General features: G+C 53.4%; 1 long non-coding RNA gene across 1 annotated transcript; it reads right to left on the reverse strand.

Moving 5' to 3' along the window:
- Positions 1 to 53: 53 nt before the first annotated feature.
- Positions 54 to 13246, reverse strand: LOC310901072. The gene is made up of 3 exons (XR_014585567.1): positions 11261 to 13246; positions 9374 to 11149; positions 54 to 1265 (listed from the first exon to the last, which is right to left on the reverse strand). It is a non-coding gene; the product is annotated as an uncharacterized lncRNA (long non-coding RNA).
- Positions 13247 to 14020: the final 774 nt, after the last annotated feature.

Here is a 14020-nt window from a genome sequence, read left to right on the forward strand (position 1 = left end):
CCCGCCCCTCCCCCTCCCCTTGGCCTCCGATTCTCAAATTTGGGCTTTTTTTTTTTTTTTTTTTTTAATTTTTCAGTTTGGAATAAGCAAACCGACGGGGAACGACCGCGCCAGGGCGTGCGTTTGTTTCCTCGGGGGGCACGGAAGCGAAGCTCAGCCTGGGGAGACCGGGGCGGCCTCCGCCATCCCGGCCTCCACCGTGCCTCCAGGGGAGGCTGGAGGGGCTTCAGCCAGGTGAGGCCAAGGGGAGCCCTGGGCAGGAGGAGGCTCCAGCAGGAGGTGGCCGTGCCGCCCCTCGCCCTCCGAACCAGCCTCCACCGGCCCCAGCGGCGGCCTCCCACCGCGGAGGCTTCAGCCTCTGCTTTCCCGAGGGACTGGGGTTGTTGCCGACCGGGTCTCCTTCATCACGGCAATTAAAACCCCATGCTCTTCTGAGGACCGGCCCCGCCGCGGAGCTGCTCGGCTGCTGGTGGAGGCTGGAGCAGGTGGAGGCCCGGGGGGCAGCCTGGGCCGGGGCAGGGGCGAGAGCGCCCCGGCCCCACGCGTTTCGGCTGCTGGGGAGCCCTAAATGCGCTGCAAGGAGCAGGCACGCCGGGACAGAGACAGGTTGGGCAGGTCTGGGGAACGAAGCAGGTGCCTACTGACACGCCGGAGGCCTCGCAAAGGCGCTGGGCCTCCCTCCCCGGTGAAGGAACCGGCGCCGCACGCCCCTCATGTCACTGAAAGCCGATGGCAGCGAGTGGACAGGTCGCCACCGATGCCCTTGGCCCCCGCTCACGGTGGTGGGGCCGCGGGGCCGGGTGCTGAGCCTCGGAGCTGAGCAAACGCCGTGGTGCAGAACGGCCTCTGCAGGCGTCCTGAGCGCCCGCTGCCCAGAGCTCCTCCGGTTTTGGGACCTCGCCGGGCTCAGGACACCCTTAACCGCTCGCTGCTCTCTGGGATTAGTACATGATGCAATACCCAAGTATGTAGTTGTCACTCGGCAGCTTTAATTGGTTTTTGAAATGAAGTTTTCTGTTGTTCTGACATATTCTCCATAATCATTATCTCCCAAAATCAGATAATACACCTGGCACTCTGCAGCGCAGGCCGTGCCCTGGAGAACTCACGGTGCAGGAGAAACAAAGATCTATATGGGAAAACAACAAAAGCTGTTCTCAGGAGATACATATCGTATTTATTAGTTTGGATAATCTTCTCAGATCCTCATCACACGCAAGCTGAGCAGAGGCTCACTTGCCACTGGTTAGGACGGTTGTCTTTCCCTGTCATTTAATAAAAAGATTTTGAGTGTTAAATCTTTTCACCTTCAGCACCTTGTAAAAAGATTGGAAATCTCTTGTAAGGGTAAAGCTATTACCGCGAAAAATAAACAAACCTCTAACTCGCATGCTAGCCCTCTGCCATCCCACAGGGCCGCAGCAGCGTCTCGCTGGCAGCTTTGGCCTCACGGAGAATTAAATCCCCCGAGTATTCGCCCAGCTCGAGGCTGCTGTGACCAGCCCGAGACGGGATGCAGCTGGCTCTTCTGCCCAGGGGAGAGGGCTGCATGGCCCCCGACACGATTCCCTCTCCTCCTTGAGACCTCGGGGGTTGCCTCTGGCCCCGCGGAGCCTCCGGAAATGTGTGTCACTGTCCTGCCCTGCCTCAGCCGCTCCACTTCACCTGCCACGGATAAATTACCCGGCGCATCAGCTGCCTGGCTCAGCACGCAGAAGGGCACATTTCCCCAGAAAAAGGCCTTCCTTCTCTGATAAATACAGCTACCCCCGAAATCCCAGCAATTCCAGGGGAGCTCTGGCTTCGGGAGATAACAGGAGTAATTTTCTCTTGCCAGTACCATGTGGCATATTGACTGTTTCTTTCGGCACCCCCAACCTTGAAAGCTGTAATTTAAAGCCAGAAGCGAGGACGGTGACCTTGGATCTGGCCATAAATAAACCATTGCATGTAATTGTGTGATGGGCTGTCTTAAAGGCAGGCAGGGCAAACCTGGGCAATACAGCCTGGGTGTCTGCTACCTCTGGGGGCTGACAGTGTTGATCCGGTCTGGGCCAGGCTGTGCACTCCTATGGAAATATTTGCAAATGTTTTTAGCATTCTCACCAGCATCCTTAGCCTGAAAGGCTCTGAAAGGCTCCTAACCAGAAACCCAGTGATGTCTCAGCCAAAAGAAGATTGCTTTTCTGCTTCCCACTCCAAGGAGAAGAGGATGAACGCATTGCAAGGTGTGCGGGGCCAGAACTGAACACAAAATCCCCCCCGACCACCTCCCAATTCCCCCCCGCCCGGTGTTGCTCAGCCTGTACCCATAGCAGGGCTGGGAAGTGCCCATTGACCCCTTCAGGCATGTAGCACTCTTAGGACTTGTGGAAAGTTTGGAGCATGTGCAGTTTTCTCAGGTTTCTTTGGAAGGTTTTGAACCCGCTGCTATTTTTCTCTCAAGGATTTTATTATGTAATGGCACGTTGTTTCACTGAGAGGCAGAAGATGCTGCCTCGAGTGGAACAAAAGGGCCTGCCTGAAAGAATTTTTTGCTCTGTTTCTAGGACAACAAGAGGAACGAAAAATAAAAGATACCGCAGCGTCGCAGCAAAGCTGAAACAGGGCTGGGAACCGCAGAGCCATTGCAGCTGACTGAGGGTGCACCAGGAACCACGTCCTGCTAATCCACCTGCAGCCCTGCTTGGGCTTGCTCGGGTCTTTTAGGAAGGCAGCTGGCTCTAGTGGGAAGATTAGCTGTTCTCCTTTAAGGGCAGGCCTCTGCAACTCGATACACCTCCTGCCCGGCTTTATTCAATGAACTATTCATTCTGCTTTTGCAGCAATCCTGGAGAAGCTGCTGAGCCCTTGTCTCCTGCAGCTGCAGTGAGAACGGGGGATGCTCACCAGCAGCCTGCAGGATTGCAGCCCCAGACGGCAAAGTTTATGGCTACAGGGCTACATTGGTCTTCTTACGTATTGGGGTTGCACCTTGTAGGCATACAGCACTTTTTCCAAAAGCAATAACAGCAGCTGCAGAGTCTGCGTGTGCCTGTCTGCGGTGGTGGGAGCAGCGGAGGGGGATGATCTGCAAAGGATCTCGCAGAAAGCGGTGCCCTGGAAACTCAGCGCAGGTGAATTGGAGCTGAGCTGAGGGCAGCGCTGATAAAAAAAACACGCGATGGGATAATTGCCAGCAATCTCAAGGTCCCTGCTGGTATCATCCACCAGAAACCCGTGTCGTCTGCTCTCTGCTAGAACAGCTCTTGGAAAATGTACCAGCAAAATCTATATTTAAAGTGGAAGTGAATAACTCGGGGTGTGGATCAGGGCTCGCCATTTCTGACAAAGAAAGCAATAAAAGTAGAAAAAAAAAGTGATGCTGTTAGACTGGAGCTCCTCATTTCCCATCCAGCAGCCCCAGGGGAGAGGGTACAGCTGAAGGAGAGGTGTGCTCTAGGTTGTAGCAGCTTCATCGCTGTTCCCCCTCGCCCAAGTTCTCCACTCCCACGGTGAGTTGTGCTGCACGACACCAGGAATGGCAGAGAAAGCCAAGCAGACAGTGAATATAAGCAAAGAGACAGAAATCAGGAGGTAGAAACAGAAAGGGGAAAGGGCAGCGGTGTCAGGAGGTAAAGCAGGGGGAGAAATGATACACAGAGTACATCCCACGGGCTTTTATTTCCCGGCCAGGTGCTGGGTAGGCTTCTCAGTATCTGCCTTCGCCTAGGAAATAGCCCCATTAATTACGTTGTTGAGCATGGGAATGCAACAGCTCCTTGCCTCTCCGCTTCTGGGGGAGCCTGCGACCTGAGCCATTCAGGTTTCCCAAGCCTTTAGCAGTGTGGTCATGCTAATTTAGTTAGGGTTTTTCAAAGCCTTGCCGGGAAAAGTTCTCCCCTTCCCAGAGGCATTGAAAGTTTTGACCTCCCGACCCCCCTTTTACTAGGAGGTTCAAAAGCAGCATTGCAGCTGTTAAAGTTTTTCTTCATGCCTCAGTGGTTTTCTGATGGGGGACCGAGCCAGTGTTTATCTAGGGCTGACCTCTCTTCTTTGAGCCCGCTGATGTCTCTTTCTTGTCGAGCTACAGACAGCGCAGCCCTGGCTGCCTCCCTCTCTGCCCATTCATTCCCTCCCGGCGCGCAAATGCACCAGGACCCATCACTAATCCGTCCCCCGCGGGGAGCTGGGTTTCCCAGCACTGATCTGATTTGCCCATCGAGCTGCAGATTCATTTACGTTTAATTCACCGCGACTTGCCCATGAAGCACGACCCTCCTCCCGCTCTGATGCTGGGAGCAAGTCGGCTTCCAAAAGTCAACTGGGAGGAAAAAACACCTCCTGACTGGCTACTGTGGGGCCTGGCGCAGCCCCTCGCTGCCTCGTCCTCCCCATCATTTCGAGAGGAGACCCTCCCTTGAATTTACATCCTTGTGGCTCACTGCATCCACCAAGGAGCTCTTGTGCCAGCCTCCCCCTTCCTCAAGGACCAAGGGCGTCAAAGAGCTCAGCAGAGGTTTAATGCCTTGCTTTGTGATGGCACCGCTCGTGTCACTGCTCCAAGTGCCAGCTGGGCCCTGTCGTAGGAGCCGAGAGGTGTGGGACAGGAGGCCTGACTTGTTAACTGCTGGACCTTGGGTATTTCCAAGCCAGCACAGGGGTCGGAGCCTCCTGCCTGCCCTTTGCACAAGCGGCACCAGACGGTGCTGGTAGGGGACAGTCGGGCTGGGATGCAACGTGACGCATGAGGAGGCAGCAAGGGAACGGGCTCTGATTTTCCCCTGTCAGCCCATACAACTGCAGGATTAACGGCCTTCACACTCACAGATTAGGGCCATTAACGTGGTCATTAAAAAAAGGAGAGTCCTCCTGTGAATAATGACGGGTGCTTCACGCTGGCAGGTGCCTGTCCCCTCGGTGGAGGCTGGGAGCTGGCAGCTGGGACAGCTGGAGGGCAGGATCACTCCTCACCCTTTTTGGGCTTTTCCTCTCACCATTCACAGTTTGCATGCACTCAAGGCCAGGGTGGTGGCACAGCGATGATTTTCAGCTGGGACTGTGAGTGCAGTGCTGAGGGGGCAAAGGTTTGAATTATTCCGGACGGTCGGAATGATTCGCATTTCCCTGAAATAACTACGCCCATCCCGGGGCATCCCATCCTCCATCCCATCCTCCAGCCTGCTTCTGCAAGCTGATGTCCCCAGCACCCGTGCTGCAGGTCCCTCTGCAGCAGCATGCTGGTGGCAGAAGTTAGCATAGGGCCTGGCTCTCTGGGCTCCTCTATCCTTGCTCGGTTATCATCTCATTAAGGGAGCTCAGCTACCGTAGCTGCAAAACGGGGATGATGTTTGCTTTGCTTGCAGGGGTGTGGAGGAATAATTAATTAATGTTTATGAAGCGCTTTCAGATCCCTGAAAGAGAGGGGTGAGATAAGCAGCGAGGATTCATGAGGTAGCTGCAAAGAATTGTGATGAATTATTGCGATTAAAAGGTAAATTATTGTTGTTACTGCCTCATAAGCAGATACAGCCTTGGACAATCTGATCTCTGGCTCTGTTAGCATCTTTTTTTCCTCCTTCTTCCCAAGAAGAGCTCGCTCCTCACGCCCAGCGAGCTGCCTGAAAGCCTTCTCCAGGTAGGCAGGTACAAGCAATCCTGCCCTGTGCGGTTACCACCCTGCAGCCGGGCCGGGGAAAATGCCTGCGTGCATGCCCCTGGCAAACACAAAGCAAAACATGTTGGCTCAGAAAGGCTTAAATCACCAGCACGGCCTTGCACTGGCGCGAGGTTAGGGGTGCGGGGAGGCAGTGATGCACCAAAGAGGGCCTGCAGGAACTCGAATGCATTCTGCCCAGGTCAAACCTGGCCCGAAAACAATCTCGAGGCTGTTTGGCCATTCAGCTGCTTTGAAACCAAAGCGAATGCGACCTGTTTGAAAACAGCTTGGGTAATGCGAATCCGGCCTCGCACCAGCAGGTTTTTCCTGTTCTCCCTTCGGCTCCCCCCTTCCCGGCCCTGTTTGCACAGAGAGGGCACGGAGAGGCTTGGGCCTGCGGGAGCGGCTGGGGAGGAGCACGACTTCCACCCTTTGGGCCACCTTTTCCTGCTTTGTACCGGCCTCAGCAGCCACCTGTTAGCCTGCACTGGTGTAAAATCCCCATAAATACACCCGGCCAGCCCCACATCTGCTTGCCCCACCGCCTGCTTGTCGCTCCCCGAGTCCTGGCCTTGCAGCGCTGCTGCCGGGAGCCAGAGCACACACAAAGGTTTCAGTTCAGTGAGGTAATCACACGTGTGTTTACCTCTGCCAGGGTTTAAGCACGGGTTTCAGTCCCATCGAGTCAAAGGGCACGACTCTTAAGCTCTTTGGGGAGCAGGGATGAGTGGAAGCCCAGAAGTGCCTGGGGCAGGGGGTTGGCAGATCCCTTCTCTCACTGAGGCATTGTGCGCGCCTCCCTGGAAAGCCTAGTCTGGTGGGAAAGCACCTGAGCAGCTCTGGGGAACAAGGCCTCTAGAGTTTCTCTCGAATTGATAAATCCTCGGCAGTGACTTTTAAAACTCTCCCATCTGTGAAATGGGCAGAAAAGCGTTTCCATCTACCTGCTTTGGCTGGCTGCTTGTTTATCCTAGAAGTGCTGTCTCTGGTGTAAGTGCAATGAAAATAACAGTAGCTATCCTCAGAGTCTTACATGAGCCTTATAAACAACTGAAATACAGAAATAATAATACCTAAATAGTCTGAGAGGAGCAGAGATTTTTTTTTCCATTCACTGACAAAGATGTGCAGTTTCTGTTTAATTTTTAAGATGAATTGCCATCACCCCCAGAAGACTAATTTCTTATTTGCTATTGATTTTACATGAAGAGATTTGTCAAGATACTTTATTTCCTCTCCATGTCCAGAGTACTTGAGGAGGTCAGATAATGTGTCTCAGTCAACTGGAGCTCATGTATAAAGTGAAAGATATGATAGGTTTTATTACCTGTTATGCTGCGAGTAAATGGTACCTGATGCCTACAAAGCATCCCTGCATGCTTAACCCAAGGTTTTCGAGTAACTACATAAATCATGCAAACAAAGTTGCTTTTCCACTTAACAACATTCCTGAAATAGAAATATCATCCAACAGATGCACGTTCAGCATGTATCTTCCTTTCTATTGGAAAGTGAATAAATTGGCTTTCACTTCCCTAGCGCTGAGCTCTTGGCAGTTTTTGAGCACAGCCATCCCCAGCACGCGGTTGTACGGCAGGCAGATCCAATAACAGGCAATCCAAGCAAAAAGGAGGATTTCGGCTGCCCTTGCTTGCCTGGATTTTCCACCTCAATTCACCTTTAGGCTGTGGGTTATTTAAAGACGTCGGTGGCACCTGAGCAAGGAAGAGGCTCTGCAAAGTGCCACTCATCTCATAAACCAGCAGAACCCCACAACACACACCACGACCCAAGCAGGACGTGCCACGGCAGCTTCTCCCCTTCAATTTGGCACTTCCAAGCAGCTCTCTGGCAGGTCCTGCTCAGATCCCCTTCTCCCCCAAGCAGGCAGATGCTGGGAAAATACTAGCAGTATTCAGCAAAAGCTGAAAATAACCCAAAAGCCAGAAGCTTCAGACAGGACGAATACTGGAGCACGTCGCCCTCGAGGAGGGGGAGTTTCAGAAAGCACCACCTTTGTGAAGCCAGGGAGCAAAAACAATGCCCAGCCTGGCACGGCCAATGAAATATGTATGTACCTAGGACCTAATCCAGCCCTCTCCAGCCATTCCGGGTCTTTCCTTCACATTCAAGGGGCGCTGGATCCCATCCAAAAAGATGAGGGAACAAATGTAGCCCTGGCAACCCCTCCAAGAGCAGGGAGGAACAAAGAGGACCCCCAGGGCTGAATTTGTTTCCATTTTAATCCTTATCTATACCAATCCCCACCATGCATAGAGAGAGGCTGCTCGGCTGTATAGATTTGCATTGCTATGGGAGCTTGAAGTGATAAAACATTTGGCCTAAGTATTCAGAAGCAATTAGTGATTCAAAGCAGCCCGAGATATCTTAAAGGGGCCTGATTTTCAAGAGACAGGTGCTCGGAGCTCTGCCCTGACTTCAAGGGAAAATGGAGATTTTTGGAAAAAGAGCTCACTGACTGGCTGCTTGAAAGTAGACCTCGTTCAAGCCTTAGTAGGAAAAAAAAAAAAAAAAAATTCCATAGAAAATTCCAGTTTAGGCCAGTAAAATCTGGAAGAAATAACTTAATGTGCAGTGTTGTACCAACAGGAGGAGGCAGGCACAGCCATCCTGCACTAACGCCGACATCCCAGCATCCTGTCTCAGAGAAACTGTCAGCTCCGAGGCAGAACAGCAGAAAACCCGGATCTCCTAGCAAAGCAGGAGGTATTCTTCAGAGCTCGGTTGCTTTTGAGCTGACCCTCTGTGTGCCACCCTCCTGGGGGGTGCTGGCTGCCCCAGGAGGCTTTTCCAGGCAGAAGGCAGCAGGGAAAGGCTGTAGGAAGGGGTAGGGCTGAGTTAGTGGAGAGGATTTCTTCAGGAGGCTGCTGCAAAGCTCACAGTGCAGAGGTGTCGGAGCCAGGTTAAAAATAAGCAGTGCTCAGACATCAGCCTGCACCTTTAGGCACCTACACGTCTCCACATCGCTGGCTCCGGACGGTTTTACTTAGCCTACAAAGCTCAGAAGGCAGAGAATGACAACTTCTTCCCCTGATCCCAGGCTGCCTTCCTGCCCGGGCCAAAAACTGCTGCTCCGCTCAGCCAAAACAAGGAGCCAGACCCAGCAAACCTATTCCAGGTGCTCTGCAGAGCTCTGCCTGAAGGAAGAGCTATTTAGGGCCAGGGCAGGAGTGCAGGTGAAACGCAAGCAGCGGCAGGGAACGGAGAGCCACGGGCATCGTGGAAGAGGACCAACCCGCCTGGCTTGGTGGATCTGAGAAGATCCGGGAGCCCTGATGGTGCTGCCATGTCTCTCCTCGCCCCAACAGGAGCTGACGATGTGGGTATCTCACTTCCCTCAGCACGTACACCGCCAGGCTTTAGCTCCCACCGTTGTGAAGACACACTGGAAGCGTGACCCAGAAACACTGTGAAGGTTCGAAAAGCGGAGTACCTAAAATTTACTTCTTAAAGTTTACACCTCACTCTGGGGCTGTGCTTCTTTGTAAAGATATGGAGTTGGAGCTGTCTCTCCATGTGATGCCAGCTGGGGTTTTCACAGGTCCATCCACAGCTGACAAGCTGGTGTGGGACCAGAGTAGTAAATGCCAGAGATTCTCCCCCCAACATCAGCTGTCAGAGAGGGGTAATGAATCTAACAGTAGCTATGGGAAGGACTTCCCCAGGTCCTACAGGACCCCCAGCCCACATAGCAATGACTTGGATAAAACTCACCCCACAAGAAGCAAGAGCAGACAAAGCAGGGCTGCTGGCTCTGCAGCTGCGGGACGAGAGGCAGAGGGAGCGCTCTGCCAGGGGCCAGCGAGAATAACCAGGTCAAGAGGGAGGTGCAATGAAAAAGGAGGCTCCTGCTTTCTTTCACCTGCTTTTCCTTTGCAAATCCCCCCTGTAACGTGGAGCTGCAGCACGGCGAGCATCACGCAGCACCTGGTGCTGCAGGGTACCAGCCAGCTCAGGGTATAAAACACAGGGCACCGAGGGGACCGTCCCCAACCCGCAGCGAGCAGCCACCTCCTCCCAAAGGGGATTTCCTGCCCCTTGAGGTGACCGGCACGGCGAGTTTTTCTTTACCTACCTCCACTCTGGCATTACAGGGCCAGCCACCCTCCAGCCAAGAGGATGCTGCCCCATGTTGGGAGCGGGAGGCGAGCCTTGTAATTAGGGGGTGGGTGCCACCCACCAGCGAAACCCTCCTCGGCCCTCATTTAGCCCGGCAGATTTATAGCCGGGCTTGTTTATATTGCCCATACAACTTATCATTTGCTGCTTTTCATCTCCCGAGCGCTTCAGCAGGCGTTTTTGCGAGCTTCTCCCCTGCCCTCATGTGAGGGAGAAGTTATATCTTCGTGTTGTAAAGGGGATGGAGAGGGAACGGGGCAAAGAAAAGCCAAATAATTTGCCCTGATCCTGTGGGTCAGATCAACCCTGCCTTTTAGTCGTGTGCTCGGACCTCTGCCCGCACCTCACTGCCCTCAGGCTCAACAACAGTGTCACGAGGCCTTGTGCTCATCTAGGCACTAGGAGGCAAGTCCTGTCCTTTCAGGGGATTTGCTTCAGTTTGGCACCAGTTAACCAGACCACACAAGTAATGTGAAGATGCTGACACCACTTTGCATTAATAATGAAGTGAAATGAGAAGGCTCCAGCAGATAATGAGCCCCTTGTGGGGTGGGTGAGCGCAGGACCATTGGCCCCTTGGCTCTCCTGGGAAAGCCCCTACCCTAACCTGCCATTTGCTCTGCTTCTGGCAGCGTGTGGCAAGGGCTGCTCGCATTTCCAGGGAGGTTTCTGGCCCCCTCTCTGCTTCCCTCCTCCCAGCTGTGAAATAGGTGTAATTCAGGCGGCGCCTTTCCCAGAGCCCTGCAGGACCTGCTGGTGAACACTCCAGCAGCTTGAGAGGACTCTGGTGTCACTATAGCTCCTGTGATTACTCCTTGCTGGGATAGAGGAGGGTGGCAATTATAGGAGTTGAGCTTCCACCCCTCTCCTCCACGAGCAGACAGTGTAGGCCGAAGCAATTTGGGCTTCTCCATCGTGGTGGACAGAGGCAAAGAGCCAAGGCTGCAGGGGCTGGGGACGATGCAGAGCTGGCCCCAGACACGAGGGCTGGGGGCTAGGTGAGGACTCCCAGCTCCATGTCCATTCAGGGTGGGTAACATCCCGAGGAGCCCGAACGCACCCAGAGAGGCCTGGGGCTGGGGAACCTTGCCCAAGGGCCACCGGGGCTCTAGCGAGTGACCACACAAGCTCTCTCAGAGCCCACATTCATTAAAGTGGGATTAACGTTTCCCTCTAATAACCTCGTTAGTGATGCCTGCTCTCCTAGGACCTAGGGCTGTTGGTGCTGAGGCAAGTCGGGGCTTCTGCTGAATCCTCGTGGTGAGTGAGCCAGGCACCGCATCTGGGAGGGCTTGCTGGTGGCCAGCGGAGGTGGGATCCGTACTGTCCCCTAGTAGGGGCAGTAAGGGAGCCTCTCTTTCCCCTTCTGACCTGTTTTCAAGACATGGGTACATGTCCTAGAGCACATCTCTACTTCTGAGCAGTTTTTAAAGGATAAGAAGAGAAGGAAGGGGCATAAATTGACAGAGGAGCAAGACTTACCATGAACGAGTCATCCCTTTAAGAAAGCAAACACAAACAGATCAAGCATTATTTTCCTTGGTAAGGGGAAGGGATCATTTTCTGGCCGTGATTCAGCAGTGTCACATGGAGACAATGACTGCCCTTCACACACCTCACAGCTTTGCCTTTATAACACCGCTGGCTGGTGACAACACACCTCGCTGGGTGAGGTGCAATTACCTGGGAGTTCACTAGCTCATCGTTAGCAATTACCCAGCTGTGCTGTGACCAACAACCCACCCTAATCGCTACATCATCACCGCAGACCTAAACCAGCTACCTTCTACAGTCAACAGCAAATACCAGCGTTAAACGCCCGCCAGTGAGTTTGCTATTAGCTGCGGTGCGATTGCCTGCTGGGGTCACTGCAAACTGAGCGGGGTTGTTATAAAACACGATCCCAGTCAAACAAAATCCGATGCTCGTAGTGAGAAACAGGCAGTGCTTATTCCTTCAGTGCCTAGCCCTTCAGAGAAGCAATCTTAGCTGTTATTTAGACACAAAAAGCTTTATTTAATCTCACGGATCCCATAAATGGGTCTCACAGGGAAAGCCTATAACACTGTAAGGCCCCCCATAAAATCGTAAACTTATTATTACTATTTTAACTGACAACTTGTGCTCCATATTTCCACTTAAACAGTGAAAAATGATCTAACAGGCGTGACCCTGTCCCTCTCCCGAGCCCCCCAGCCTGTGGAAGTGCCAGGTCGGAGGGCTGCTGCTGATAATCCTGCCCCTCCAGGTCCTCCGTTCAACCCAGGTCAGCGACAGCCAGGGGTTTGTTTCCCGTCACGGGGCTATTTGGTGACTGTGACAGCGATCTGGGGACTCCTTTTAGCCGGGAACCCCTGGTCACAAGGCTGTGGTCAGTGTTGTTATCAAGGCGTGGACCAGGGACAGAGCAGACGCCCCCTTGCCTTTGATCAGGGGGAAATGTTGGTGTCTCCCATTATCAGGGGTATTCCGTATGGGAAATGGTCCTGGGTGGCTCCTGCCCTCCACCACCCCACTCCAGGGACAAATCCTGCCGTCACCTGGCTGCAGGGGTGGAGGAGAAGAGCAGGATGGCCGCAGTCAGTTCGCACCCACTGACAGGGCCGTGCCTGGGTGCGGGGGCACAGCAGGACTTCCCTTAAAGGGGGCTCTGCTTTGGGAGCTGCTGCCAGAGCCCCGTCACCCTGGCACAGAGGGTGAGGAGCTGCCCCATGTGTAGGTTGGGATGGTGATGGGTAGGGCAAGGTGTAAAGGGACAATGGGACGCATTCAAGCGGCCCAGGACTTGTCCCTTATTTTTAGAATAAGAACATTATAAATAAGAATAACGTAAGAATAAGAATACATGTCTTTGATAAACATCCAAAAACCAACAACAAAAGAAAAAGTGGAAAAAAAAAAAGAAAAAAAGGAAAGAAAAAAAAAAAAGAGAACTTGCAAGCGCCTTATCAAGAGGAAGCTTGTCTTAACTCTGCCAACGCAAGGATAGGATACAGAGAGGGAAACCTGACCACCGTTTTTCCACATGGACCCTTCAGACAGACTCAGTTTTAAGTTGTAGCTTTTCTCAGCCCATTAATCCCTGCCCGCTCTCCCTCGGACCAGCTCCTCCACGGGAGGGCTCTCCCCATCGCCGTTCCCCTGAAGGGATTTCGCTACCTGGCAGATTTGTTTTTCCACCTGCCCAGTGGGAACAGCGAGTGAGGGTAATCGTGTGCACTCATCCACATCCCGATGTCCAAACCTATCCGTCTCACCGGTGGGATGATATTCCTGCTGGGAAGAGCAGCTTTAACCACCGCAACACGCTCAGGCATCACAAACACAAAGGCGCTGAGGTCATAAAAAAGCTGGAAAAGCAGAAAAAGAGGAGAGGGACCGGGTCCATCGAGGCCTGCCAAGAGCCAGGCACCTGGACCTGGGCTGAGAGGCCAGGTAGGAGGGACTTTGGTACCGCTTCTCCCTGGTTTTCCTCCTTTCTCACTCACAACTCAGCGCCTTGCTGGGAGGAGATCTTATTCCACCACCTCTGGCACCACCAGGCTTGGTTTTGGAAACCTTCCTGCCTCAGCTGATGCCCGGAGCAGAGCTTCAGCTTTCTGTTAGTCACAGCCAAAATGTTGTCACTTCTGGGGGATTTCACCTGCAGCTGCCTGGGGCTGTCCCCTGCGCCTGCGACACCTGAAACCAGCAGGTTTCTCCTGGAAACCTCGGTCCGGGGTGGGGAAAGAAGGAGAAAATCAGATGGCCTCACATCTCCTGAAGGGGAAAAGAAGAGTCTGGGCTTGATGGATTCATCCCCTCCAGCTGTTAGCAGCACTGCTTGGCCCTAGCACGACCTCGTAGCTGCTGCTAGCCTTTCTGAAGGGTGATGTGGGTCGTTTTACTTATTCTTGGCTAAAACCAAACAAGCCTTTGTGCCCCTCCGCAGCCCGCAGATAGTGAAGGAGATCAGGGAGCAGCACATTATCTTCAGGCAGCGAGACGAGGGAGGACAGCCGTCGCTTAGGGAAGCCGTGCCCTTGCCAATCGGGAAGAGGAGCTGCTCTGAAGTCATGTCAAACACAGCTCAGTTATTCGCAGAGGGGGGGAAATGAGCGATGCTGCCAAGAGGGAGCTAAATCAGACCCGTGCGGGGAGAAGAGAGCATCCGAGGGCAACCGGCTCAGCGAGGTGGAGGGGTGTCAAAGGGTTAAAGGGTTTTGCTGGGTGCACAGAAGAGACTAAATAGATTGGAGAGCA

This window comes from Anser anser, assembly GCF_964211835.1.
Source record: "Anser anser genome assembly, chromosome: 5".
NCBI lineage: Eukaryota > Metazoa > Chordata > Aves > Anseriformes > Anatidae > Anser > Anser anser.